Source organism: Phallusia mammillata, chromosome 3 (genome assembly GCF_965637545.1).
Source record: "Phallusia mammillata chromosome 3, kaPhaMamm4.hap1.1, whole genome shotgun sequence".
NCBI lineage: Eukaryota > Metazoa > Chordata > Ascidiacea > Phlebobranchia > Ascidiidae > Phallusia > Phallusia mammillata.
The window spans coordinates 29,488,093-29,499,490 of record NC_137254.1 but is presented as its reverse complement, the minus strand read 5'-3'; the positions used below and the strand labels follow the sequence as shown (position 1 = coordinate 29,499,490).

The following is an 11,398-nucleotide window of genomic DNA, read 5'->3' as shown; positions in this document are numbered from 1 at the left end:
TTCTCCGAGAACACGATTCATGTCCTGTTGTCTTCCTATAAAAAGAAAAACATAAGCAGAATCAAGAAACGCAATACACGATACTAAATCATGTTCGCTTTTAATGTTTTATTTAGATTGGTGCCGATAGCCAATAGTAGTGACATGCTAAACACAAAGTGCAACATGCCAAATCTGCATGCAAAACTGTTATCCTTATTATGCTAAAGATGAACAACTTACTTTTGAGTTGCCACTAATTACGAAGCAAAAAACGTAAAAATCAAGGTAACTTAACTTCAATCGGTTTGGCTTCAATTTCAATCTTGGCTCTACGCGACTCTTGTTGCCTTTACAAAAGCAGAAGCAGTACGAAGAAACACAACACAATATGTAATTTAATGGACACTATACGTTTTAAGTAAAATGTGAAGATATGTGCACGATATACCACATTCACACTTATTAAACTAATCTATAGGCTCTTCATTATTCAATTTAAGGAAAACATTTACGTGTCTGCTTTTTGTTGTTGTAGTAAATTTCGTGTTTCGTGTCTTGTTCACCTGAATGCACAAAAGTACAAAAAACCCAAAAAACAATCCATTATTAGTGACAACACTTGGGTTATTTGCCGCACAAAAATAGTATGCACCATGTTTAGAAGTTTGCATATGTTTCGATACTAAATAATATTCTTATTACCTGATTTGAACATTCACCTTCAACGTGAGCAGCAAAAAAAAAAGACGAATAGCATTTTTTTTGCTTTCAACCAATCACAACGCTTGTTGATTCCGAACTGCACACGGGCGTCTTGTGCATTTCCGCGGGGACTACTGTATTTGTAGAGATACAAAGAAGAGTCAAACCACCAACCTGTGTTAACTGCTGGCCAAGTATTTGTCGGTCCTTCTGGACAGCACAGGTTCGGCGGTTAAGTGATAATTATTTCAAGCATTCGACAAACGATCGTAACACTGCAGTTGTTTACCTACATCTAACATGTCTGCATATAAACCGGATTCCTCCAATGGCTTTGCAGGTTTCGATGCTTTGTAGAAACGTTGCTGGACAAACGTCTGCAACAAAACTTACAGCAGCATTGATGTTTAAACCTAAATGAGACTAAACTACATTTTATTGAATAGTGTTGAAGTCACAAGGTTTTATTATGCTTACTTAGTCAGAACACACGTGACATACAAAACACACAGTGCAACATGCCAAAACCTTATACCTAAATATAAAAACTTTGTTGTCAACTATGCGTCTTAAATTATGCGACAAACCATTTAAGCCACAAACAGATTGAAAACAGGTTAACTTAACTTTCATTAGTTCGATGTTCAAGTATCTTCATTTTTGTTTTCTGTGTACACGATTCATGTCCTGTTCTCTTCCTATAAATGAAAAGCAGAAACAAGAAACGCAACACGCGATACTAAATCATGTTTAAATTTAATCTTTTATTTACATCGATGACGATAGCCAATAGTAGTGACATGCCAAACACAAAGTGCAACATGCCAAATCAGCATACAAAACTGTCATCCTTACAAAACTAAAGATGAACAACTAACTCTTGATATACCACTAATTACGAAGCGAAAAACTTAAAAACCAAAGTAACTTAACTTCAATCGGTTAGGCTGCAATTTCCAACTTGGGTCAATGCGACTTATGATGCAATCTGAGAAAACAGCAATAGCAGTACCAAGAAACTTAACACAGTATTATAATTGGTTGACACTTTACGGATTAAATTACATGCAAAGATGGGATATGTGCACGCTATTCCACCTTCACTTGTTATTCAACTAATCTAGGCATTTCATTGTGTCAATGTTTGGAAAACTTTCACGTACCTGTTTGCTTGTTGTAGTAAATTTCATGTTTCGTGCCCTTAACTGTTCGATTGGATGCACAAAAGTACAAATCAATCCTAAAAAACAAATCATTATCAGTAACAAGACATTTAGTTCCAAATATTTTTCAGAGTTCGAAGTATAAGCAAACGTATGAGCAGCAGAATACATAATAACAGAATTACCCGATTTGAACATCCACCTTTAACGTGAGCTGCAAAAATATGACGGATCGCATTTTTTTGCTTTCAACCAAGGACAAAGCTTGTTAATAAAGAACTTCACATGAGCGGTACGTCTTGTGCATTTCCGCAGTAACTAAATAACAATAAAAACACGCATTGTTTTTGTAGAGATACAAGATACAAAGGGGATTCAAATCACTAACGCGTGTTAAGTGTTGGTCAAGTTTTCGTCGATCCTACTGGACAGCACAGGTTCGACGGTTCTAAAGGAAAATATAAACGATAATTATCCCAAGCATTCGACACACGATCGTAACACTGCAGTCGTTTACCTACATCTAACATGTCCGCACATAAACCGGATTTCTCCAATGGCTTTGCAGGTTTCGATGCTTTGTAGAAACGTCGCTGGACAAACGTCTGCAACAAAACTTACAGCAGCATTGATGTTTAAACCTAAATGAGACTAAACTACATTTGATTTAATATTACTATCGTCACAAGGATTTATTACGCCTATTTATAGTCAGAACACACGTGACATACAAAACACACAGTGCAACATGACAAAACCTTATACCTAAATATAAAACTTTGTCGTTAACTATGGGTTTTAAATTATGCGACAAACCATTTTAGCCACAAACAGATTGAAAACAGGTTAACTTAAATCTCATTAGTTCGATGTTAAAGTATATTCGTTTTGGTTCTCCGAGTACACGATTCATGTCCAGTTGTCTTCCTATAAAAGGAAAAGCAGAAGCAGAACCAAGAAACACAATACACGATACTAAATCATGTTTAAATTTAATCTTTTATTTACATCGATGACGATAGCCAATAGTAGTGACATGCCAAACACAAAGTGCAACATACCAAATCAGCATACAAAACTGTCATCCTTACAAAACTAAAGATGAACAACTAACTCTTGATATACCACTAATTACGAAGCGAAAAACTTAAAAACCAAAGTAACTTAACTTCAATCGGTTAGGCTGCAATTTCCAACTTGGGTCAATGCGACTTATGATGCAATCTGAGAAAATAGCAATAGCAGTACCAAGAAACTTAACACAGTATTATAATTGATTGACACTTTACGGATTAAATTACATGCAAAGATGGGATATGTGCACGCTTAGGCATTTCACAGTGTGTCAATGTTTGGAAATCATTTACGTACCTGTTTGCTTGTTGTAGTAAATTTCATGTTTCGTGCCCTTAACTGTTCGATTGGATGCACAAAAGTACAAATAAATCCAAAAAACAAACCATTATCAGTAACAACAGATTTAGTTCCAATTATTTTGCAGAGCAAAAACAGTGTGCACCTTGCTTATACGTTTGCTTATACTTAAACAACAGAATACATAATAACAGAATCACCTGATTTGAACATCCACCTTTAACGTGAGCTACAAAAACATGACGGGTCGCATTTTTTTTGCTTTTAACCAATGACAACGCTTGTTAATATGGAACTTCACATGAGCGGTACGTCTTGTGCATTTTCGCAGAAACTAAATAACAACAAAAACACGCATGTTTTTGTAGAGATACAAGATACAAAGGGGAGCCAAACCACTAACCTGTGTTAACTGCTGGCCAAGTATTCGTCGGTCCTTCTGGATAGCACAGGTTCGGCGGTTCTAAAAAGATAACACAAGTGATAATTATTCCAAGCATTCGATAAACGATCGTAACACTGCAGTTGTTTACCTTTATCTAACATGTCTGCATATAAACCGGATTCCTCCAATGGCTTTGCAGGTTTCGATGCTTTGTAGAACCGTTGCTGGACAAACTTCTGCAACAAAACTTACAGCAGCATTGAACCTATCGACACAAGGATTCATTACGCCTACTTATAGTCAGAACACACGTGACATACAAAACACACAGTGCAACATGCCAAAACCTTAAACCTAAATATAAAACTTTGTTGTCAACTATGCGTCTATATATTATGCGACAAACCATTCAAGCCACAAACAGATTAAAAACAGGTTAACTTAACTTTCATTAGTTCGATGTTAAAGTATCTTCATTTTGGTTCTCCGAGTACACGATTCATGTCTTGTTGTCTTCCTATAAAAAGAAAAGCAGAAGCAGAACCAAGAAACGCAACACACGATACTAAATCATGTTCGATTTTAATGTTTTGGTTTCATCGGTGCCGATAGCCACAAAGTGCAACGTGCCAAATCTGCATGCAAAACTGTTATCATTATTATGCTAAAGACGAACAACTTACTTTTGAGTTGCGCTAATTACGAAGCAAAAAAACGTAAAAATCAAGGTAACTAACTTCATTCGGTTTGGCTTCAAATTCAATCTTGGCTCTACGCGACTCTTGTTGCCTTCAAAAAAGCAGAAGCAGTACCAAGAAACACAACACAATATGTAATTTAATGGACACTATACGTTTTAAGTAACATGTGAAGAAATGTGCACGCTATACCATACTCACACGTTATTAGCTCGAACTAGGCGTTTTATTATTTCAATTTACGGAAAACATTTACGTACCTGTTTGCTTGTTGTAGTAAATTTCCTGTTTCGAGCCCTTAACTGTTCAATTGGATGCACAAAAGTACAAATAAATCCTAAAACAATCCATTATCTGTAACAACACATCACAACGCTTTTGATTCCGAACTTAACACAGGCGGTACCTCTGGTGCATTTCCGCGGGAACTAAGAAAAATAAAAACACGCATTGTGTGTGTAGAGAAACAAGATACAAAGGGGAGTCAAACCACTAACCTGTGTTAACTGCTGGCCAAGCATTTGTTGATCCTACTAAACAGCGCAGGTTTCGGCGGTTCTAAAAAGATAACACAAGTGACAATTATTTCAAGTATTCGACAAACGATCGTAACACTGCAGTTGTTTACCTTTATCTAACATGTCTGCATATAAACCGGATTCCTCCAATGGCTTTGCAGGTTTCGATGCTTTGTAGAACCGTTGCTGGACAAACGTCTGCAACAAAACTTACAGCAGCATTGATGTCTAAACCCAAATAAGACTAAACTACATTTGATTTAATATTGTTAAAGTCACAAGGTTTTATTATGCTTACTTAGTCAGAACACACGTGACATACAAAACACACGGTGCAACATGCCAAAACCTTACACCTAAATATAAAACTTTATCGTCAACTCTGCGTTGATAAATTATGCGACAAACCATTTAAGCCACAAACAGATTGAAAACAGGTCAACTTAACTTTTATTAGTTCGATGGTAAAGTATCTTCATTTTGGTTCTCCGAGTACACGATTCATGTCCTGTTGTCTTCCTATAAAAGAAAAGCAGAAGCAGAATCAAGAAACGCAACACAAGATACTAAATCATGTTTGAATGTAATCTTTTATTTAAATCGGTGCCGATAGCCAATAGTAGTGACATGCCAAACACAAAGTGTAACATGCCAAATCTACATGCAAAGGTGTTATCCTTATTTTACCAAAGACGAACAACTTACGGAGTTGCCACTAATTACGAAGCAACAAACGAATAATCAAGGTAACTAACTTCATTCGGTTAGGCTGCAATTTCCATCTTGGCTCTACGCGACTCTTGTTGCCTTCAAAAAAGCAGAAGCAGTACCAAGAAACACAACACAATATGTAATTTAATGGACACTATACGTTTTAAGTAACATGTGAAGAAATGTGCACGCTATACCATACTCACACGTTATTAGCTCGAACTAGGCGTTTTATTATTTCAATTTACGGAAAACATTTACGTACCTGTTTGCTTGTTGTAGTAAATTTCCTGTTTCGAGCCCTTAACTGTTCAATTGGATGCACAAAAGTACAAATAAATCCTAAAACAATCCATTATCTGTAACAACACATCACAACGCTTTTGATTCCGAACTTAACACAGGCGGTACCTCTGGTGCATTTCCGCGGGAACTAAGAAAAATAAAAACACGCATTGTGTGTGTAGAGAAACAAGATACAAAGGGGAGTCAAACCACTAACCTGTGTTAACTGCTGGCCAAGCATTTGTTGATCCTACTAAACAGCGCAGGTTTCGGCGGTTCTAAAAAGATAACACAAGTGACAATTATTTCAAGTATTCGACAAACGATCGTAACACTGCAGTTGTTTACCTTTATCTAACATGTCTGCATATAAACCGGATTCCTCCAATGGCTTTGCAGGTTTCGATGCTTTGTAGAACCGTTGCTGGACAAACGTCTGCAACAAAACTTACAGCAGCATTGATGTCTAAACCCAAATAAGACTAAACTACATTTGATTTAATATTGTTAAAGTCACAAGGTTTTATTATGCTTACTTAGTCAGAACACACGTGACATACAAAACACACGGTGCAACATGCCAAAACCTTACACCTAAATATAAAACTTTATCGTCAACTCTGCGTTGATAAATTATGCGACAAACCATTTAAGCCACAAACAGATTGAAAACAGGTCAACTTAACTTTTATTAGTTCGATGGTAAAGTATCTTCATTTTGGTTCTCCGAGTACACGATTCATGTCCTGTTGTCTTCCTATAAAAGAAAAGCAGAAGCAGAATCAAGAAACGCAACACAAGATACTAAATCATGTTTGAATGTAATCTTTTATTTAAATCGGTGCCGATAGCCAATAGTAGTGACATGCCAAACACAAAGTGTAACATGCCAAATCTACATGCAAAGGTGTTATCCTTATTTTACCAAAGACGAACAACTTACGGAGTTGCCACTAATTACGAAGCAACAAACGAATAATCAAGGTAACTAACTTCATTCGGTTAGGCTGCAATTTCCATCTTGGCTCTACGCGACTCTTGTTGCCTTCAAAAAAGCAGAAGCAGTACCAAGAAACACAACACAATATGTAATTTAATGGACACTATACGTTTTAAGTAACATGTGAAGAAATGTGCACGCTATACCATACTCACACGTTATTAGCTCGAACTAGGCGTTTTATTATTTCAATTTACGGAAAACATTTACGTACCTGTTTGCTTGTTGTAGTAAATTTCCTGTTTCGAGCCCTTAACTGTTCAATTGGATGCACAAAAGTACAAATAAATCCTAAAACAATCCATTATCTGTAACAACACATCACAACGCTTTTGATTCCGAACTTAACACAGGCGGTACCTCTGGTGCATTTCCGCGGGAACTAAGAAAAATAAAAACACGCATTGTGTGTGTAGAGAAACAAGATACAAAGGGGAGTCAAACCACTAACCTGTGTTAACTGCTGGCCAAGCATTTGTTGATCCTACTAAACAGCGCAGGTTTCGGCGGTTCTAAAAAGATAACACAAGTGACAATTATTTCAAGTATTCGACAAACGATCGTAACACTGCAGTTGTTTACCTTTATCTAACATGTCTGCATATAAACCGGATTCCTCCAATGGCTTTGCAGGTTTCGATGCTTTGTAGAACCGTTGCTGGACAAACGTCTGCAACAAAACTTACAGCAGCATTGATGTCTAAACCCAAATAAGACTAAACTACATTTGATTTAATATTGTTAAAGTCACAAGGTTTTATTATGCTTACTTAGTCAGAACACACGTGACATACAAAACACACGGTGCAACATGCCAAAACCTTACACCTAAATATAAAACTTTATCGTCAACTCTGCGTTGATAAATTATGCGACAAACCATTTAAGCCACAAACAGATTGAAAACAGGTCAACTTAACTTTTATTAGTTCGATGGTAAAGTATCTTCATTTTGGTTCTCCGAGTACACGATTCATGTCCTGTTGTCTTCCTATAAAAGAAAAGCAGAAGCAGAATCAAGAAACGCAACACAAGATACTAAATCATGTTTGAATGTAATCTTTTATTTAAATCGGTGCCGATAGCCAATAGTAGTGACATGCCAAACACAAAGTGTAACATGCCAAATCTACATGCAAAGGTGTTATCCTTATTTTACCAAAGACGAACAACTTACGGAGTTGCCACTAATTACGAAGCAACAAACGAATAATCAAGGTAACTAACTTCATTCGGTTAGGCTGCAATTTCCATCTTGGCTCTACGCGACTCTTGTTGCCTTTAAAAAGCAGAAGCAGTACCAAGAAACACAACACAATATGTAATTTAATGGACACTATACGTTTTAAGTAACATGTGAGGTATGTGCACGCTATACCACATTCACACGTTATTCGCTCAAACTAGGCGTTTTCTTATTTCAATTTACGGAAAACATTTACGTACCTGTTTGCTTGTTGTAGTAAATATCATGTTTCGTGCCCTTAACTGTTCAATTGGATGCACAAAAGTACAAATAAATCCTAAAACAAACCATCATCTCAAACAACACATCACAACGCTTTTGATTTCGAACTTAACACAGTCGGTACCTCTGGTGCATTTCTGCAGGAATTAAGAAAAATAAAAACACGCATTGTGTGTGTAGAGATACAAGATACAAAGGGGAGTCAAACCACTAACTTGTGTTAACTGCTGGCCAAGTATTCGTCGGTCCTTCTGGACAGCACAGGTTTCGGCGGTTCTAAAAAGATAACACAAGTGATAATTATTCCAAGCATTCGATAAACGATCGTAACACTGCAGTTGTTTACCTACATCTAACATGTCTGCACATAAACCGGATTTCTCCAATGGGTTTGCAGGTTTCGATGCTTTGTAGAAACGTTGCTGGACAAACTTCACAAATAAGACTAAACTACATTTGATTCAATATTGTTATCGTCACAAGGTTTTATTAAGCTTACTTAGTCAGAACACACGTGACATACAAAACACACGGTGCAACATGCCAAAACCTTATACCTAAATATATAAACTTTGTTGTCAATTATGTGTCTTAAATTATGCGACAAACCATTTAAGCCACAAACAGATTGAAAACAGGTTAACTTAACTTTCATTAGTTCGATGTTAAAGTATATTCGTTTTGGTTCTCCGAGTACACGATTCATGTCCAGTTGTCTTCCTATAAAAGGAAAAGGAAAAGCAGAAGTAGAACCAAGAAACACAATACACGATACTAAAACTAGTTCGCATTAAATATTTTTTCACGCCGATGCTGATAGCCAATAGTAGTGACATGCCAAACACAAAGTGCAACATGCCACATCAGTATGCAAAACAGCTATCCTTATAAAACTAAAGATGAACAACTAACTCTTGATATGCCACTATAATTACGAAGCGAAAAACGTAAAAACCAAAGTAACTTAACTTCAATCGATTCGGCTGCAATTTCCATCTTGGGTCAACGCGACTTATGTTGCAATCTGAGAAAATAGCAATAGCAGTACCAAAAAACTTAACACAGTATTATAATTTATTGACACTTTACGGATTAAATTACATGCAAAGATGGGATATGTGCACGCTATTCCAACTTCACTTGTTATTTAACTAATCTAGGCATATTACTGTGTCAATTTTTGGAAAACTTTCACGTACCTGTTTGCTTGTTGTAGTAAATTTCATGTTTCGTGCCCTTAACTGTTCAATTGGATGCACAAAAGTACAAATAAATCCTAAAAAACAAACCATTATCAGTAACAACACATTTAGTTCCAAATATTTTGCAGACTTCGAAGTATAAGCAAACGTATAAACAACAGAATATATAATAACAGAATTATCCGATTTGAACATTCACCTTTAACGTGAGCTGCAAAAATATGACGGATCGCATTTTTTTGCTTTCAACCAATGACAACGCTTGTTAATAAAGAACTTCACATGAACGGTACGTCTTGCGCATTTGCGCAGGAACTAAATAACAATAAAAACACGCATGTTTTTGTAGAGATACAAGATACAAAGGCGAGCCAAACCACTAACCTGTGTTAACTGCTGGCCAAGTATTCGTCGGTGCTACTGGATATCACAGGTTCGGCGGTTCTAAAAAGATAACACAAGTGATAATTATTCCAAGCATTCGATAAATGATCGTAACACTGTACTTGTTTACCTACATCTAACATGTCTGCACATAAACCGGATTCCTCCAATGGCTTTGCAGGTTTCGATGCTTTGTAGAACCGTTGCTGGACAAACTTCTGCAACAAAACTTACAGCAGCATTGAACCTATCGACACAAGGATTCATTACGCCTACTTATAGTCAGAACACACGTGACATACAAAACACACAGTGCAACATGCCAAAACCTTAAACCTAAATATAAAACTGTGTCGTCAACTATGCGTCTATATATTATGCGACAAACCATTCAAGCCACAAACAGATTAAAAACAGGATAACTTAACTTTCATTAGTTCGATGTTAAAGTATCTTCATTTTGGTTCTCCGAGTACACGATTCATGTCCTGTTGTCTTCCTATAAAAAGAAAAGCAGAAGCAGAACCAAGAAACGCAACACACGATACTAAATCATGTTCGCTTTTAATGTTTTGGTTTCATCGGTGCCGATAGCCACAAAGTGCAACGTGCCAAATCTGCATGCAAAACTGTTATCATTATTATGCTAAAGACGAACAACTTACTTTTGAGTTGCGCTAATTACGAAGCAAAAAAACGTAAAAATCAAGGTAACTAACTTCATTCGGTTTAGCTTCAAATTCAATCTTGGCTCTACGCGACTCTTGTTGCCTTTAAAAAAGCAGAAGCAGCACCAAGAAACACAACACAATATATAATTTAATGGACACTATACGTTTTAAGTAACATGTGAAGAAATGTGCACGCTATACCATACTCACACGTTATTAGCTCGAACTAGGCGTTTTATTATTTCAATTTACGGAAAACATTTACGTACCTGTTTGCTTGTTGTAGTAAATTTCCTGTTTCGAGCCCTTAACTGTTCAATTGGATGCACAAAAGTACAAATAAATCCTAAAAAACAAACCATTATCAGTAACAACAGATTTAGTTGTAAATATTTTGCAGAGTTCGAAGTATAAGCAAACGTATAAACAACAGAATACGTAATAACAGAATTACCCGATTTGAAAATCCACCTTTAACGTGAGCTGCAAAAATATGACGGATCGATTTTTTTTGCTTTCAACCAATCACAACGCTTGTTAATATGGAACTTCACATGAGCGGTACGTCTTGTGCATTTCCGCAGGAACTAAATAACAATAAAAACGTGCACTGTGTTTGTAGAGATACAAAGAGTCAATTTACTAACTTGCGTTAACACAAATTGCAACATGCCAAATCTGCATGCAAAAGTTTCATTATGACGTTTCAGACGTTTCATTATGTCAATTTCTGTAACACACTTACGTACTTGTTTGCTTGTTGTAGTGAATTTCATGTTTCGTTTACCTGTCCACCTGGATGCACAAAAGTCACAAATCCTAAAAAACAATCCATTACCAGTGCGAAGCATTTAG

The 11,398-nt window shown here is 36.4% G+C and overlaps 1 long non-coding RNA gene across 1 annotated transcript; it reads right to left on the bottom strand.

Annotated features, from left to right (window-relative positions):
• Positions 1 to 3,459: 3,459 nt before the first annotated feature.
• On the bottom strand, positions 3,460 to 3,839 carry LOC145217409 (uncharacterized). Its single transcript, XR_013857392.1, has 3 exons — positions 3,755 to 3,839; positions 3,625 to 3,684; positions 3,460 to 3,555 (listed from the first exon to the last, which is right to left on the bottom strand). It is a non-coding gene; the product is annotated as an uncharacterized LOC145217409 (long non-coding RNA).
• Positions 3,840 to 11,398: the final 7,559 nt, after the last annotated feature.